The sequence below is a fragment of the Ursus arctos genome, unplaced genomic scaffold (assembly GCF_023065955.2).
Source record: "Ursus arctos isolate Adak ecotype North America unplaced genomic scaffold, UrsArc2.0 scaffold_2, whole genome shotgun sequence".
Classification (NCBI taxonomy): Eukaryota; Metazoa; Chordata; class Mammalia; order Carnivora; family Ursidae; genus Ursus; species Ursus arctos.
The window spans coordinates 89551468-89568310 of record NW_026622874.1 but is presented as its reverse complement, the minus strand read 5'-3'; the positions used below and the strand labels follow the sequence as shown (position 1 = coordinate 89568310).

General features: G+C 39.7%; 1 protein-coding gene across 10 annotated transcripts in view; it reads right to left on the bottom strand.

Annotated features, from left to right (window-relative positions):
• RABGEF1 (RAB guanine nucleotide exchange factor 1) overlaps positions 1–11445 on the bottom strand; it is a 60032-nt gene extending 48587 nt beyond the window's left edge. For 4 of the 10 annotated variants that reach the window (XM_057314961.1, XM_057314958.1, XM_057314962.1 and 1 more), the window contains exon 1: positions 9997–10085. The gene's annotated coding sequence lies outside the window, so the exon portion shown is untranslated. Of the gene's footprint in view, positions 1–9996; positions 10086–11340 lie in introns of those variants that run through there. The other 6 variants (XM_048224510.2, XM_026515926.4, XM_048224509.2 and 3 more) reach the window with 4 other exon arrangements.
• Positions 11446–16843: the final 5398 nt, after the last annotated feature.

The window sequence follows — 16843 nt, the reverse complement described above, 5'->3', positions numbered from 1 at the left end:
TCTCCCCCACTCATGATCTCTCTCTCTCTCTCAAATAAATAAACAAAATCTTAAAATAGAATAAAATAAAAACCATACCATCTGTTGTGGGTTGAATTGTGGCCCCTCAAAAGACAGGCTGAACTCAATACTATGAATAAAACCTGGTGTGGAAATAAGCTCTAGGCAGATGTAATTACAGAATGAGGTCATACTGGAGTAGGGTGGGCCCTAAATCCAGTAACTGGTGTCCTTATACAAAGGCCCTGAGAGACACAGAGATATAAAGATACAGAGGCCATGTGGGCCCCAGAGGTGGAAATCAGAATGTGGCTGCAAGCCAAGGAACGACAAGGACAGCCAGGAATCATCTTCCCTACAGCCTTGAGAGAGAACGTGGCCCTGCTGACACCTTGATTGCAGATTTCTAGCCTCCAGAACTATGAAACAATAAATCTGTATTGCTTTAAGCCCCTCAGGTTGTGCTAATTTGTTTATAGAGCATTCCTAGGAAACTATAAAAACCAGCCAGTAAGAACTGTAAACTGTAACTGTAAACAAATAATTGAAAGAAATAAGTTTTCCACAAGTTAACACAGAACTGTGGGTTCATAGCATCACTTGCTCTTTATAACCTAGGTAATCACATATCCCAGTTTACGAGAACAGTCCCAGCTTATGTCTGCTATCCTAGCATAAAGGCACCCCTTTGATTCTCAAAAATGACCTGCTCTGCATAATAAATTACATGGTCATCTTATTTATGATCAAGCCTAAAAAACCCTCCTGTTACTCCACCTTCGAATTCCACCCTGTTCAAACAGCAGTTTATAAACACAGCTACTGTAATATATATTCTATTATAAAAGCTTGCTTACATGTCCAGTCCATGTCCACAGAAACATAGCACAGTGTTAGGAACAGAGTAATCAACACACATTTCCTAAATTTATTAAATTATTCAGAAGACTAACAAAGTACCTACGCAGACCATTTTCTTTAATTTTTTCCCCATATCCACTCACCAGGGCTCAATGAAGGTAGAAGTAGAAATTTAAAGAGCAAAGCGACTCACTTATGAAGCAGTTGTTCTCAAATTTTAGCATGCATCAGCATCATGTGGGGGACTTGTTAAAGCACAGAGTATTGGGTCCCAACCCGGAGTTTCTGATTCAGGAGGTCAGGGGCAGGGCCTGAGAATCTACATTCCTAACAAGTTCCCAGATGATGTGGCTATGGACTACTCTTTTGAGAACCACAGCTATAAAGTAAGCACAACAATTATTAAAAGATTAATTTCTTCTCATGACTTCATTACTGGTAGGAGACTTTTTTTTTCTAAATACAATGGAGTAGTCTGTGGCAGACCAACACTCCTGCTGAGAACAAGGACTGATACATTTTTAGAATCAATAGATACATTTTTAGATACATTTTTAAAATCAATATTTAAAGGCATCAGAAAATCTGAAGCAATCTAGACACCTCTGGATTCTGGAAAAAGAGAGAAACTGTAGAGAATAAAGTGACATTCTGCAGTCACTTTGTCCTAAGTGTATTTGCTGATTCTGGGGCAAAAGGCTGAGAATCCAGACTTACTTTAGGCAGAAGAACCACAAGAGTTATTGGAAAAGAGGAAAGGCAAGACTCAAGGAGCCAAAATCCCAGTCAAAGAGAGTTAAAAAGAGCTGGGTTTAACACAAGGCTGGTTTTCCCCTGACGACATTTACCAAATTTTGCAGCCGTAAAGAGAGGGCTTCAAAACAAAACTGAAAACCTCTGAAAACCTCGAGCAGAATTTTCAGGGGCCCCTGTCAGGCTCAGTCGGTGGAGCATACGACTCTTGATCTCGGGGTTGTTAAGTTCAACCCCCATGTTGGGTGTAGAGATTACTTAAAAATAAAATCTTAAAAAAAAAAAAAAAAGTAGGGGGTGCCTGGGTGGCTCAGTCGGTTAAGACTTTGGCTCAGGTCATGAGCCCAGGGTCCTGGGATAGAGCACCAGTGGGTCAGGCTTCCTGCTCAGCAAGGAGTCTGCTTCTCCCTCTCTACCACTGCTTGTGTGTGTGCGCACATGCTCTCTCTCTCTCTCTCTCTCTCTCTCAAATAAATAAAATAATTTTTTAAAAAGTGGAATTTTCAGTAATCTCACTATTCTCAAGAAACAAAGATTACAGTATAGAAGCCACCAGCGGAAGAGACCCCTGGTGAATTCACTACACTATCAGTTGGAAGCCCTGGATGACTACTTGATGTGGGAAAGGTAAACCAGAGGGAAACAGCCTTATCAACCCCGCAACACAACCTCAATCATTAGCTCAGTCCCTAATAGGACTAGGTGATAAGCCACTACTCAAAAGGGAGGAGAGATTTCCTCTCTGACAAAGAAGAGTATCATCTGGGGCTTCGTTTTACTCAAAACACCCAGCATTTACATAATTAAAAACCAAAAAGAAAAAACAGACAATAGAAAGAGATGCTCGGATGATCCAGAGAATGAAGTTAACAGAAAGACTTTTAAATGACAGTTGTTTAAATTCCCTATTTTAAAAGATTCCCTATTTTTAAAAAGGGTGAAAAATAAAAAGTAGGTGAGAAAAGGGAAAGAACATATTTTTTAAATGAAGAATTTTAACTGAGAATTGTAATCTATAAGAATTGAACTGAAATGCTAGATCTGAAAAGAATAACTAAAATTAAGAATTCAAAGGGTAGATTCAACAGCGGACCAGACCTAGCAGAAGAGAGGATCAGAAACTGGAACCTAAGTCAATAAAATACATCCACACTGAAGCAGAAGGAAACACAGAGAAAAAAAAAGTGTAAAGAGAACCAGGGACACTGTGGAAAAGTCTATGGAGTATGTAACTGGAGTCCCTCAAAAGAAGAGGAAAGAATAAGAACCAATATTAATGAAATTTTCAATACTGATAAAAAGACAACCCACAAATCCAAGAAATTCTGTGAACCTCAAACCAGAAAACACACACAGATATAGCATACTTAACTGGTGATAATCAAAACAAAGAGAAACTTTTCAAAGTAGCTAGTGGAAAAGAAGCACATTACTTTCATAGGTGCAACAACAAAACTAACAGCTAAATTTTCAAAACAAATCATAAAAACCGGAAGACAAGAGAATGACCTCATCAAAGTGCTCGGAAAAAAATGCCCACCTAGAATGTGGTGCTTAACAACTATTCTCTTTAAAAATAAAGGCAGAATAGGGGCACCTGGGTGGCTCAGTCAGTTAAGTGTCTGACTCTAGATTTCAGCTCAGGTCATGATCTCAGGGTCGTGAGATCAAGCCCAGCGTCAGGTTCCACACTGAGCCTGTTTGGGATTCTCTATCTCCCTCTTCCCCTCTCCACACTCCCCCCACCACTCATGTGCACTCCCTCTCTAAAAATAATTTTTAAAAAATTATAAAGAATTCATTATGGGCCCACTTGTATTAGAAAACATAGGAGTGGGAACTCTTCAAATGGCAAGAAAAATCAGTCTATCCCAAAGAGAAACGGAGAAATACAGGAAGGGTCAAAAAGTAACGGAGACGGTAAATATGTAAGAAAATACACATAAATACTGATTACAAAAAACAATAATTTCTTACGGTCTTAAAATAATAGGCAGAAGTAAATGAGTAAAACAGTAATGCAACAAGGCAGGAAAAAGACAAACTGAGTTAGTAACTGAAGTTCCAGCATTACTGGAGAAGTGATAAAAGTTATATTTTGTATCAGACGGCAGCAAGTCAAGAGTGTATGTTATAATTGCTAGTAATAATCACAAAAAGAATAGTAAAAGAATGTGTAACTAAGCAATTACTAGAGGGAAAATATTAAATAATAACTGAATAATAATCCAAGAGAAGGCAAGAAAAAAAGGAAAAAGGAACAAAACTGGTGAGTCAAAAAAGAAAACTTATCAAAAGATGGTAGATCTAACACCAACTGACAATCTCATTACATGAAAATGGACTAAATATTCTAATTTAAAAACTAAAATATATAAAGAAAAAAACCTAAATTCAACATCATGATGCTCTCTAGGACAAAAATATTGAAAATACAGGGATGGAAAAAGATATACCATGCAACATTTACCAAAAGAAAAGTTAGTAACGCTATAGTGATACCATACAAAGTAGACTTTAAGGCAAAAAGCACTAGCAATGATTAAAGGATAACAATATGAATCCACCAAGAAAATTCTAATGTGAGCCACGTAGGTAGAAATTAGTAATCACTGGGAGCTAAGAAGAACACTTTTAGGAATGGCCTTTGATGGCCAATGCAAAGCACTGGCTACAACCAATTCTATTTAGAAAATCTATGGCAGCTCAAAGGGTAGAACTATACAATAACATAAAGCAGACTTCTTTGCAATACAGTACAACTCACACATATCTTATGTGACTTCTGAAATGCTTATACAAAACAGTTAATAATTCTTTTCATCACACACAAAAAAGATAAGACCATTTCAGACAACGGAAACAAACCTAATAAAGATAAGAAGAGGGGCACCTGAGTGGCTCAGCCCTTAACGATATGTCTTTGGCTCAGGTCATGATCCCAGCGTCCTGGGATCAAGCCCTGTGTTGCGCTCCCTGCTTAGCGGAAGCCTGCTTCTCCCCCTTCCATTCCCCCTGCTTGTGTTGCCTCTCTCGCTGTCTCTGTCAAATAAATAAATAAAATCTTTTAATTAAAAAAAAAAAGATCAGAAGATATTCTGGGGTAATACAGTGTTTACAAGACTGGGCAGTTTGATAAAGTCACTAGAATTCCTAACTATAAAAACTAGATTTCCTGAAATTAAACCCCCAGAAAGAGAAAAAAAACAAGACTTTCAAAAAGTACTTAGATTCTTCCTCTCCACATATAGCTCAAGCTTTGACTGAAGAATGAAACTGACATCTCTGCATTACAGAGATTACCTAAATGGCAGACTCACCATCATAGCCATTAGTGGTTGTGTTTGGAGCTGGAACTGGTTGGGCCTAAAATCCAACCTCCTCATCAGTTTTTCTGTTAGAATCTAAGAACTTTAAACTTCAAAAGAATCTCAGCTTATTTCTCAAGCACTATTTTAAATAAAAGAAGTAAATTGAGATTTTTATTTTCTAGTTTACTTATTCAATTACTAAACCAGAGTACTAAAAAAGCAAAAGTTCTTTTCTTTTTCTTTTCTTTCTTTCTCTTTCTTTCTCTCTCTCTTTCTCTCTTTCTTTCTTTCTTTCTTGGTGGTCCATATAGGGATTGAAATGTTCTTCTTGAAAGAAATAGCCTATCACCTCTTGTGGGTAACAACAATGACAAAAAAGTATCTGCAATTTGTTCCTAAATAGGTCCAAGAACAAAAGTCGGCTCTTGGGAGAAAGCAGTGCTTACATACAGTTGATATTCAAAGAACTTACATACTGAGCAGCTGGCATAAGGGTATGAAAACACTTTGCCATCTGATTATTCCTCATAAACGATACTTAAGATGCGTCCACCCACGACTATACAACATTTGAAACTCTAGACAAATAAAATCTACACACTTACCACACTACAACTGCAATGGCTAATTAATTTATACAAATAAAGATATAATCCAACTTGCTAAGTAGAAGCCAAGCATATTAATTCCTAAGACACTAATTACAATGGATTTTAGACATTTTATTTCATCAGCCTACAGTTTGGTTTTTTGTTTTCACATTTTTTTTTTTTTAAAGATTTTATTTATTTATTTGACAGATAGAGACAGCCAGAGAGAGAGGGAACACAAGCAGGGGGAGTGGGAGAGGAAGAAGCAGGCTCCCAGCGGAGGAGCCTGATGTGGGGCTCGATCCCGTAACGCCAGGATCACGCCCTGAGCCGAAGGCAGACGCTTAACCGCTGTGCCACCCAGGCGCCCCTCACATTTTTTATTTGCATTCTTCTTGTAATATCCTATTCAGAACTGTGGTCACTAGCCCAAGTCATTTTTCAGGAACATGTTTAAAAAACAATGTCAAAAGCTCTATGGAAATGCAATTAAGGAACCACTAAGTTACATAACTACATTTAGGCAACAAACAGTTCCACCTATTGTTTACTGATTAAAGATGAATAAGGATGTTCTCTATTCTGCAGTTTCATAAGCTAGGTCACAATTTACAATATACTGTAGGATCTATATTATAATACTTCAAAAAAATAATTTGGAATTACCTGAAATAGCTGCCCACGAAAATGCACAATAAATAATGGTTTACTTATCTGTACAACTTTAGTGCAGTGCAATTCCTAATGAAACAGAATGAGATTTAAGAACACAGACACCTTGCAATGGCATTATGACAAAAGTATAACCTAAATTCATCCCAAATCACAGCAGTGTTGGGGCACCTGGGTGGCTCAGTCGGTTAAGTGTCTGCCTTGGGCTCAGGTCATGATCCCAGAGTCCTGGGATCCCGCCCTGCATCAGGCTCCCTGCTCAGCAGGGAATCTGCTTCTCCCTCTCCCTTGGCTGCTCCCCCTGCTTGTGCTCTCTCTCTGTCAAATAAATAAATCCGATCTTAAAAAAACACCAAAAAAACCAGCAGTGAGATCAAGGGCTGAAGTTTACTCTAAAATATGAATATCACCCTTTTTTTCTAGAATGGTGCACTATCTTTATAAATATTATTGTGGCTTTCCTGCTCTCAAGACAAATTTAGAGCAAATAGAAAAAAATATATGCATTTTAAATGCAAACACATGAAATAATATCCCCACTTTACCAATCCTGATGAACGCTCAGAAGACTCCCCCCTCCTCCAGCTTTACAGACTATGGCCAAATGCCTTAAAGTTGTAGCTTCCTGACCATTATCTGGACAGGAAGATCCCAAACTGTTCAAGGCCCTTTCGTAATGGTGGATTCCAATACTTGCCAACGTGCTTACCTCTATCAACTGTCTATGTCTGGTCTCACCTTGTGAGCTCACAGTCTAGTCCGCTGCAGCTATTATAAAGTCATGGTTAGATGCAGACCACTGATTCGGTCAGACTACCAGAGTTCAAATCTCCATCACCTCTTGTATGACCTAAAACAAGTTACTACTCTGAACCACATTTCTTTTATCTCAAAAGAGGGTGAGGGGAAAGGACAACATTGAGATCAGACACATGAAGGACTTATTACTCACTGGTCCATGCTAGCACTTGATAAATCTGAACTATTATTACTTAAACAGGCAGCTTTTTAGCTTGAGCAAAATAAGAATATATTCATTTTCTAGCCTCTCCATCTAAGATGAATGGATTTGTTCCCATCTTAAAAAAATAAATTATATGCCTGGACTTTTCAAGCCAACATCCACTGTGCTGCAGCTAACAGCCCGAAGCCACTTCTGGAAATCAATGTTGGGTCTATTGTTTGGTCTTCCCTAAACCCATCTCTACATGGAGGTGAGGTGACTTTCATTTAAGTACTCATCCTTGTCAGACTCCTCCATTTTCACAGTCCTCATGAAAATAAAGCACGCCTGCCAAAAATATGGGTCTGTGATTAAACAATATAAAACAACAACATAAAAAATAGATGTACTCGAGGAACTTGTCAGGAAGCACAAACCCAAACCTCACTGCTGATAAATCTATAACAAAAAGCTCCACTGAGAAAATATTTATGGAAGGTAACCTGACGAATGTACAATCCCCATCTACTTATCTAGATAATCTAGAACAGATCCTTAAATTAGTGTAGAAATCTAAGTACTTAGATCACATTATTTTGCTAGCACCAGAACTGCTTTTACTGAATTTACGTTTTGATGTTCTGTCATCAACCTACACAATGAGGCAAAGAAGACTTTGAACTAAAAAAGTAAAACACAACACAGTCCTTTGAGATGCACGCTGTTATTTACTTAACGATGTAGTTGAGGAGTTTGTCAATACAAGGAGTCTCGGAATCCAAAAGAGAAAATGGTCTTTTATCTTAGGGTCACTGAACTATGCAACTGATTGTATTTCGCTCTGAACTGGCTAATAAAAAGCAGTCAAATTCGTGGCCCTCTAACAAATATTTAAGACTTCAATCTAAGTACTTCGTGTACAGATCTCATTCCGTCTTAACGAGGAGCTTACAGATGTGTTTTCATCTTAATTTTTGTCTCTCAGCGCTAAATTCATCACCCCCTTATTTTGTATGTTCTCAATAACATGCCACATCTTTGTGAGCCACTGTGAATCCTTTCTGGAACTAGATGTGACATAAGTAAATGACATCCTCCACTTAAAAAACATTATAACACAGTAAGATATTTTCTTCCATTAATAAGCATTTTATGAGTTCAACTTGTAAAGGCATTATCTTTTCTGTGCTCCCAAAGAAAAAAGAAAGCGCTTTTCCAAATATTGTGTCTAAAATTAGGAAAGTCTAACAACAGGAACTACAAAAATAAAACTTTCATTATGTATTTTTAACTTTGGAGCACACAGAAAATTATAAATATATCCCATATAAAAATCCCCCAAAACTCATTTTTAATTTTAAAATACAGGCCAAATCACCGTCAGTGCAATTACAATTATTTATTCCGAACGGGAACTGAAGAGACTAGCTTAAAAAATGATTCATAAGATTTCTGTACATCTCCTGAGCTAGCCTGTGCCTAGGTGAAACAACACAGAATTTAGAGACCCAAAGGCTCTTGCTACATTCCTGCTTCAGGGATTTTGCTACATTCCTACTTCAGGGATATCGGCAATCTCCCTGCTGTCATTTGAGGAAAATAAAAAGCTTAAGAATCTTTGTGTGCACAATCTAACTCATTCATGAACTCATACTCTGATCATAACTTAGGACTTTTAACTACATATTTATCTAATTAATGGATTATAATTACAGTTCTTCACCCTCCTGGTGACCATAAACAAGTAGCTATGCTACCAGATTATGAAAAGCTGTTCTACTAGTACAATAAAAATTACAATTTCTACCCCACTGCCAGGAACTTCATCAAACACAGGAATCTCACAATCTAACTTGAAAGCACAATAAAAGTACAGCTTTTTCTTCAAGCATTTTCAGAGCTTTATCCAAATATCAAACAAAATGTAAGTTATATAATACCAAGTAGGATGAAGGTAAGTCCACTGTTGTTTCTCCTAAGCGTTTATTCAACAATACTCTGAATTATTTCCAGGCATTCCAGTCATATGAAACATATATAATGTCTCTACAGTGCTTTATAAAAGAAATAAGCATTTAATAAGATTTTCAAAACGTTTTGACTTCTACTGCGAAACTCTTGTTTCTGGTGTGATAACTTTATGGGTTAAGAAGCCACAATAGTATTTCTATTCTGAGTCACAGAATAGACAGGTGTGTTACACAAGTATCTTCCACATTTTAGGGATGAGTCATTTCTGCTACAGATGTTTACTCTGCAACCAATAAAAACACATGTGCCAAAAATTAAACTCATAATCAAGACTGAAATTCTATTCCTCTAGCCAATGACTGACACAAGTGAATGAAACAAGATCTTAGTTCTTCTATACGTAGATATTAAATATACTGATGGAGTTTTGTTTTGTTTTCCCACTGAAAACCAACATCAGAAATCAATGAATTCTCATCAAGTTAACAAGTAGTCATGGAACACTTGTGAATGCCCAACTTGGATTGAGAATGCAAACAGATAAAAGAATTCCTGTTTATAGAAGCTTACAAATTAGCAGGGTCAAACACTTTTTACACAATGAAACAACTAGTAAATGAGCATACAACTCACTTCAAACATTTAATGAGCACATAATCAAGCTCTACAATGGGCGCACACAGTCTTCCTCAGCAAAACAGCAGCCGGTGTTTAAGATCTACATAAAATTCCATTTTAATCATGCAGAGGCCCTTCTTTGGTTTTGCCATCATCAGATAAAAGCCCAAGCTCCTGCATCTCTGCCCTGCACTTTACTTTTCAAAAACCACCTCCCAGCAGTTTGTTACTGGCCTAGTCTCCTGTTACTCGGCCCACCTCCACATTCCCATCCTACCTTGTTAGTTTCAAAGTTATTCATTCTTCCAGACACTTCCATAAAGTATTCCCTGGTATCTTTCTTCACCCTCCATACCCTGCAGTGTCTCTCCTCAGGGCTCTATCTTAGCTCTATTTTCGACGCTGTGTTGAAAGTATCTTCATTGTCCCTCTCTAACTTCTGGAGAGAAGAAACATGATTGCTTGGAAGGTCAGTGAAGTGACATTTTAAATCCTGCACACGTCTTTATCTTCCGCGTAAGAACCAGTAACTCTTAAAAGTTAATGTTATTTATCACTGAATGGATTAACAATATAATCCAATTTTACCGGACTGGCAAGCTTTCTCGTTACAACTATTTTAATGAACATATTTTAAAAAAGCAGTTTCAGGTTTACAAGAAAAAAAAGTACAACCATTATTTAATTTCAAAACAACAACAACAACAAAAACCCAAAACACCCAAAAATCTTCTCATCCAAAAAACTACTCCCCTAGTGATGCTGTAAACTTGTCCTGACAAACTTTCACGTCTAATCTCAAGGGCCAACGAGCCCACGGACATTATTTCCCAACCACAGGGCTTGGTCACGGGCGCTGAGGCACCACCAGATGCCTGTGACCTACTCTCTAAAGCAGCTAAGTGTCTCCCTCCCTCTGACTAAACTTCCGTGATGGGCATCACCTCTGCTCTCCTCCAAGACAGTTCGGAAGCAGGGACTTCTGCTCCTAAACCCAGGCCCACAACTTCCCCCTCAACCACCGGGCGAAAGTTAGGACAACTCCCCGCACCGCGAAAGACTGCACCCTCCCTGCTCCGGGACCTTTCCGTCCCTAAGACCGACTCGGGTCGTGAAGTCCCGGCGCCCCGGCCAAGGCGGGGGTGCGATCTGGGTCTGAGCCGTCAATCCCCACGGACCCTCGAGCGGCCCGGGGCACGAGCCGACTGGCCGCCACCACAGGTGTCCCCTCAGACTCCGAGGGCTGGACAGTGAAGAGGAAGCCGGCCAGAGGGAAGCCATCCTACGAGGGGTGGACGGATGGCAGGAGGGGGCCAGGAAATGACAAGCGCCTGTCCGTCGGAGTTGGGCCGAGCCGTGCAGAACTTGGCGACGAGCGCCTGAAACCGGCAGGCTGAGCACGACGGGATTAAGGCGGCCGGCGACTGCCTGGGGCCGGTCAGGGCCGCGCCGCGGGGCCCGGGGTTGGGACCGACGGCGGCTGGTGGCACCGAAGCGAAACGGCCCCGGCCGGGTAGACGGCACGGGCGAATGACCCAGCAGCCCCCGCCCGGACGGCGCCGCCCCGCCGCCAGGAGTCGAGAGCCACGCCAGCCTCGGCCCGCGTCCGTTTGCTCCGTACCTGGTCTGCGGCTCCACGGGCGTCGGGACCGCCGCTCTCCGCGGGTCTCTCGAGTGGGTCCCCGCTCCGCCAGTCCACAACCCGCCCTCTTGCCGGCCCTCCCTCCCTCACGCCCCGCCCCCGGCGCCGCGAGCGCCCGTCACGCACGCACAGACGTCACTTCCGGGGCCCTAGCCGCGCGGAGGGAGGAAGTTGCTGCGGGTTCCCCTCGGAATCTGCTCTGGGTGGAGCGAGGCCAAGGCGAGAGTGAATGACAACACTCGCGGTGCGGAGGTCTAGGTGGAGGGGGCGGCCTCGAGGCTAGCCCTACGGTGCTGACCTGCGGCGTTCAGGAGCCGGCGGAGAAGCCAGTGGGCTCTTTTTCCGTGCCTGCTTCCTGCGGTGCCAGCCGGTCCTCGGCCGCTGTAGCAGCGTGAAAAGGAAGGCGGAGGCTGCAAAGGCTGGGGAGAGGCATCCATGGGCCAGTAGACGGTTGCCAGCCCGTAGGGAATGAGGCCGCTTGAAAAAAACCAATGAACCCTATCCCTTCACGGATGTCAAGATTCTTAGTTTTCAAATTAAAGGACCTTAAAGAGCTTTGCGGTTGATCCAAAAGCCGTTTTTACAGCTAAGCATAATTGAGGCCCACGGAATTAAATAATTGTTAGCCAGTATTAATGGTCGAGTCACAAGTGGAATCCAGTTCTCGTGATTCCCATTTCAGGAATGTTGGAAACAGCAGCTGCTTCTGTATCCTGGATGCCATCTGTGGCATAAATTGCAGCACAACAGAGAAAAACAAAACACAACTATACTGTATCTGGTAGGTAGACCTGGATTGGAATCCCATCTTTGCTAAATGCTGCCTCTGTGATCTTGGACAAGTTGCCTAATGTCTCAGTCTTTTTTCATTATTTGCAAAATGGAGATTGATTCATTCCTCAAATCCTTCCTAAATGCAGAGGGATAGCAGAACATGCCACCTCGAAACATACCTCTGTGGCAGAGTAGACACAGAGAAGCTCTGAAAAACTAGAATGCCATTTTGGAAGGGAAATGTACATTTATAAAGGAAATCTCCATTCCTAAAGGTGTCTTGGTCTCTGTACCTAGAAGAGGATTACTAAATCACGAGACACTCTTTATCAATGGGGAAAACACTAACTTAAATCTGCATAGCAAACCTTAAGCTTGTTTACTTTTCTTTCCCTGGTCACGTCCGTCCCGTAACTGGTCCTTCAGCCACCCACCCAACGCCAACACACACCTTTCTTTTGTCTACCCGAAGATGGTATATAAATTGGCATTCTAAGTCTTTTCCTTGGGTATCTCTAATGTATGTATGAGGTATATGTGTTAATAAATTTCTATTTGTTTTTCTCGTGTTAATCTTCTACTTCTCAGCCAAGAATTCAGAAGAGTAGAGGTAACATTCTTTTTTTCTTTTTTTTTTTTTTTTTAGATTTTATTTATTTATTTGACAGGGAGAGAGACAGCTAGCAAGAGAGGGAACGCAAGCAGGGGGAATGGGAGAGGAAGAAGTAGGCTCCCACTGGAGCAGGGAGCCTGATGCGGGCTCCATCCAGGACCGTGGGATCATGCCCTGGGCCGAAGGCAGACGCTTAACAACTGAGCCACCCAGGCGCCCCTAGAGGTAACATTCTTTTCCCTCCCCTACACCTACCACATGCTAGGCTGAGGACACCGGAGAGTATAAAACAAAGTACCTTTACTGAGAAGCTTACATTCTAGAGGAGAGGTAGAGGAGCCAATAAACAAGTTATTTACAGTAATACATGAGATGGTGATAATTGTTATGAATAAAAAAAGGAAGAGGAATAGAAAGTGCAATCTAAAAGTCTACAGTTTTAGGGTAGAGGGGAAAGCCCTGGCTGAGAAAGTAATTTGAACAAAGGGCAAGGGAGCTGGCTATGCTGGTATGCAAATATTTGGGCAGGTGTTCTAGGTACAGGGAACAAGTGTGAGAGCCCTCTTGACACCTCCGAACTATGTAGCTGTAGCAGAGTGAATTAGGGGGAGGTATGAGAAGAGATCAAAAGGTAATGGGCAAAGTAAGTTAAGGGGCTAACCCTTAAGGTCAATATGGGAGGGAACTAGCAAAAGTGAGGACACTGGTAGGTCTGACTCATTGGGGCCATTAATGGGACAAACTGCCAGATATGCCTTCTCTCTCAGGTGGGGTGGGAAGCTACTGTAAAGGGGCACCAAGGTTATATTTAACTCAGGAAGCAATGTTTTAGTTCTTGAATTTGGTGGTTTAGTTCTTGATAGGTATATGGATATTCATTGTATTATTTTTATTTCAATTTATGTGTTATTTTTGCATATGAATTTCTTTTTATGTTATGTTACTTATTTAGAGAGGGAGAGAGAAAATCTTAAGCAAGCCCAACCCAGGGCTTGATCTCACAAGCCTGAGATCATGACCTGAGCTGAAATCAAGAGTTCGACGCTTAACTGGCTGAGCCACCCAGGTGCTCTTTTTGCGTATGAATTTATAAAAATCAGTCCCCTTGGAAAAAGTGAAGATAAAAGAGGGCTAAAAATTCATCTTGGAGTGGGTCAAAAGAAAAAAAGCCAGCAAAAGGAGAATGAAAAAAAAAATAGAAGCAAGAGGAATGTGGAAGCTAAAGGAAAGAAAAAACAAAGGGTTCGATGGGTAGAGTCAGATTCCATAGAAAGGTCAGATAAGATGACTCTACCCAAGAGAAATGAAAACATTAATAAAAGTAGTGAAAGCAGGCATCCATGTCTTGTTCCTGATCTTAGTGGGAAAATGTTCAATCTTTCACCATTGAGTATGATGTTACCTCTGGGTTTTTCATATATGGCCTTTATTATGTTGAGAAAGTTCTCTGCTATTCTTAGTTTATAGGCTGTTTTTTTTTTTTTTATCATGAAAGGGTATTGCAGTTTTTAAAACTTGTTTATTGTAAAATACAGATAACATAAAATTTACAGGCAAAAGAATGAATTTGGACCCTTACCTAACACCATATACAAAAATTTAACTCAAACTTGATCAAAGACCTAAATGTAAGATATAAAATTTAGAAGGAAACAGTTAAAAAGCTTCATAACACTGTATTTGACAATAATTTCTTATGCAACACCATAGGCACAGGTAATAAAAGAAAAAATAGAAAAATTGAACTTACCAAATTTAAAATTTTTGTGCATCAAAGGCCACCATCACCAGAATACAAAGGTAACTCACAGAATAAAACATTTGCAAATGATTTATGATTGTTACTCAGACTATAGAGAGAACTCCTAAAACTCAACAACAGCTCAGTTTCCATGAGATTTCTTAACATTTCTTTGTCTTCTTTATTTCTTTCAGCAATGTTTTAGAGTTTTCATTGTATAAGTCTTTCACCTCCTTGATTAATTCCTAAGTATTTTATTCCTTTTGATGCTATTATAAATGGAATTGTTTTCTTAATTTCTTTTGGGTTGCTCATTGTTAGTGTATAAAGAGGTGACTGATTTCTTTCTGTTGATTTTGTATTACTCCATTGCTCAATTTATTTATTCTAATAGTTTTTTCTGTGGAATCTTAGGGTTTTCTACATATAAAATCATGTCTTTGAACAGAAATAACTTTGCTTTTTCCTTTCCAATTTGGATGCCTTTTATTTCTTTTTCTTACCTAGTTGCTCTGGCTAGAACTTCCAATACTATGTTAAATAGAATTGGAAAACAAAAAAAATAAAAAACAGGTATCTTTGTCTTATTCCTGATCTTAGTAGCAACACTTTCTGTCTTATACCGTTGAAGAGAAAGTTAGCTGTGGGTTTTTCATACATAGGCTTTCTTATACTGAGTTTCACTCTATTGCTAGTCTGTTCAGTGTTTTATCATGAAAGGGTGTTGAATTGTGTCACAAGATTTTTCTGTATCAGTTAGTTTTTTCCCCTTTATCCTCTTAAGACCATCTTTGTATTCTAGGAATATATCCCACTTGGCCACAGTATATAATCCTTTGATATGCTGTGGAATTCAGTTTGTTCATATTTTGTTGAGAATTTTTGTATTGATATTCATAGGGGATAGTGGTCTGTAGTTTTTTTTGTTTTTTGTTTTTTTTCCCTATCGTGTCTTTGTCTGGCGCAGTATCAGGGCAACAAATGAGTTAGCATGAGTTAGAAAGCATTCCGTTCACTTTCAATTTTTTGGAAAAGTTTGAGAAGTATTGGTATTAGTTCTTTAAGTCTTTGGTAGACTTCTCCAGCAAAACCATCAAGTCCAAGGCTTTTCTTTCTTGGAGGGTTTTTGATTACTGATTCAACCTTGTCACTAGTTATAGATCTATTTGGATTCTCTATTTCTTTGTGATTCAAACTTGGTAGGATTTATATTTCTGAAAATTAGTCCATTTCCTTTGGTTAATTTGTTGGTGTACATATATTCATAGTATTCTCTTGTAATCCTTTTTATTTATGTAAAGTCAGTAGTAATGTCCCCTCTTTAATTTCTTTTTTTTAAGATTTTTAAATTTATTCATTTGAGAGAGAGAGAGAGACATAAGAGAGAGCACAAGCAGGGGAAGAGGCAGAGAGAGGGAGAAGCAGACTCCCCACTGAGCTCGGAGCTTAACGTGGGGCTCGATCCCAGGACCTGGTGATCATGACCCGAGCCTAAGGCAAACACTTAACCATCTGAGCCACCCAGGTGCCAATTTAATTTGATTTTAGCAGCTTGAGTCTTCTCTTTTTTCTCTGATATTCTAGCTAAATATTTGTCAATTTTGCTGATTTTTTTTAAGATTATATTTGTTTATTTGAGAGAGAGTGAGAGAGAGCCCGAGCTGGAAGCAGGGGCAGAGGGACACGGAGAAGCAGACTCCCTGCTGAGCAGGGAGCCTGACACAGGGCTCCATCCCAGGACCCTGGGATCATGACCCAAGCTGAAGGCAGATGCTTAACCAACTGAGCCACCGAGGCACCCCAATTTTGCTGATTTAAAAAAAAACAACAACAAATTTTGTGTTTGTTTTCTATATTCTCTTTTTATCCTATTCATTATTTCACTTATCTCCACTCTAATTTTTATTTCCTACTTTCTGCTAACTTTGGCTCAGTTTGTGGTTCTTTTTCTAGTTCCTTTAAGGTGTATAGGGGCTCCTGGCTGGCTTAGTTGGTAGAGCATGGACTCTTGATCTCAGTGTCATGAGTTCTAGCCCCATGCTTGGGTGTGGAGCCTACTTTAAAAAAAATTTTTTTTAAGGTGTATAGTTAGGTTGTTGATTTGAGATTTTTTTAATGTACATGTTGGCAGGTATAAATTTCCCTTCAGCACTGCTTTCAGTACATTCTCTAGGTTATGTATGTTGTGCTTTCATTTTCATTTGTCTCAAAATATTTTTTAATTTCCTTTATGATTCCTTCTTTGACCATTGGTTATTTAAGAGCATTTTTTAAAAAAATTTCACATTTTCGTGAGTTTTCCTTCTGCTACTGATTTCTAGTTTTGTTCCACAGTAATTAGAAAAGATACTTTG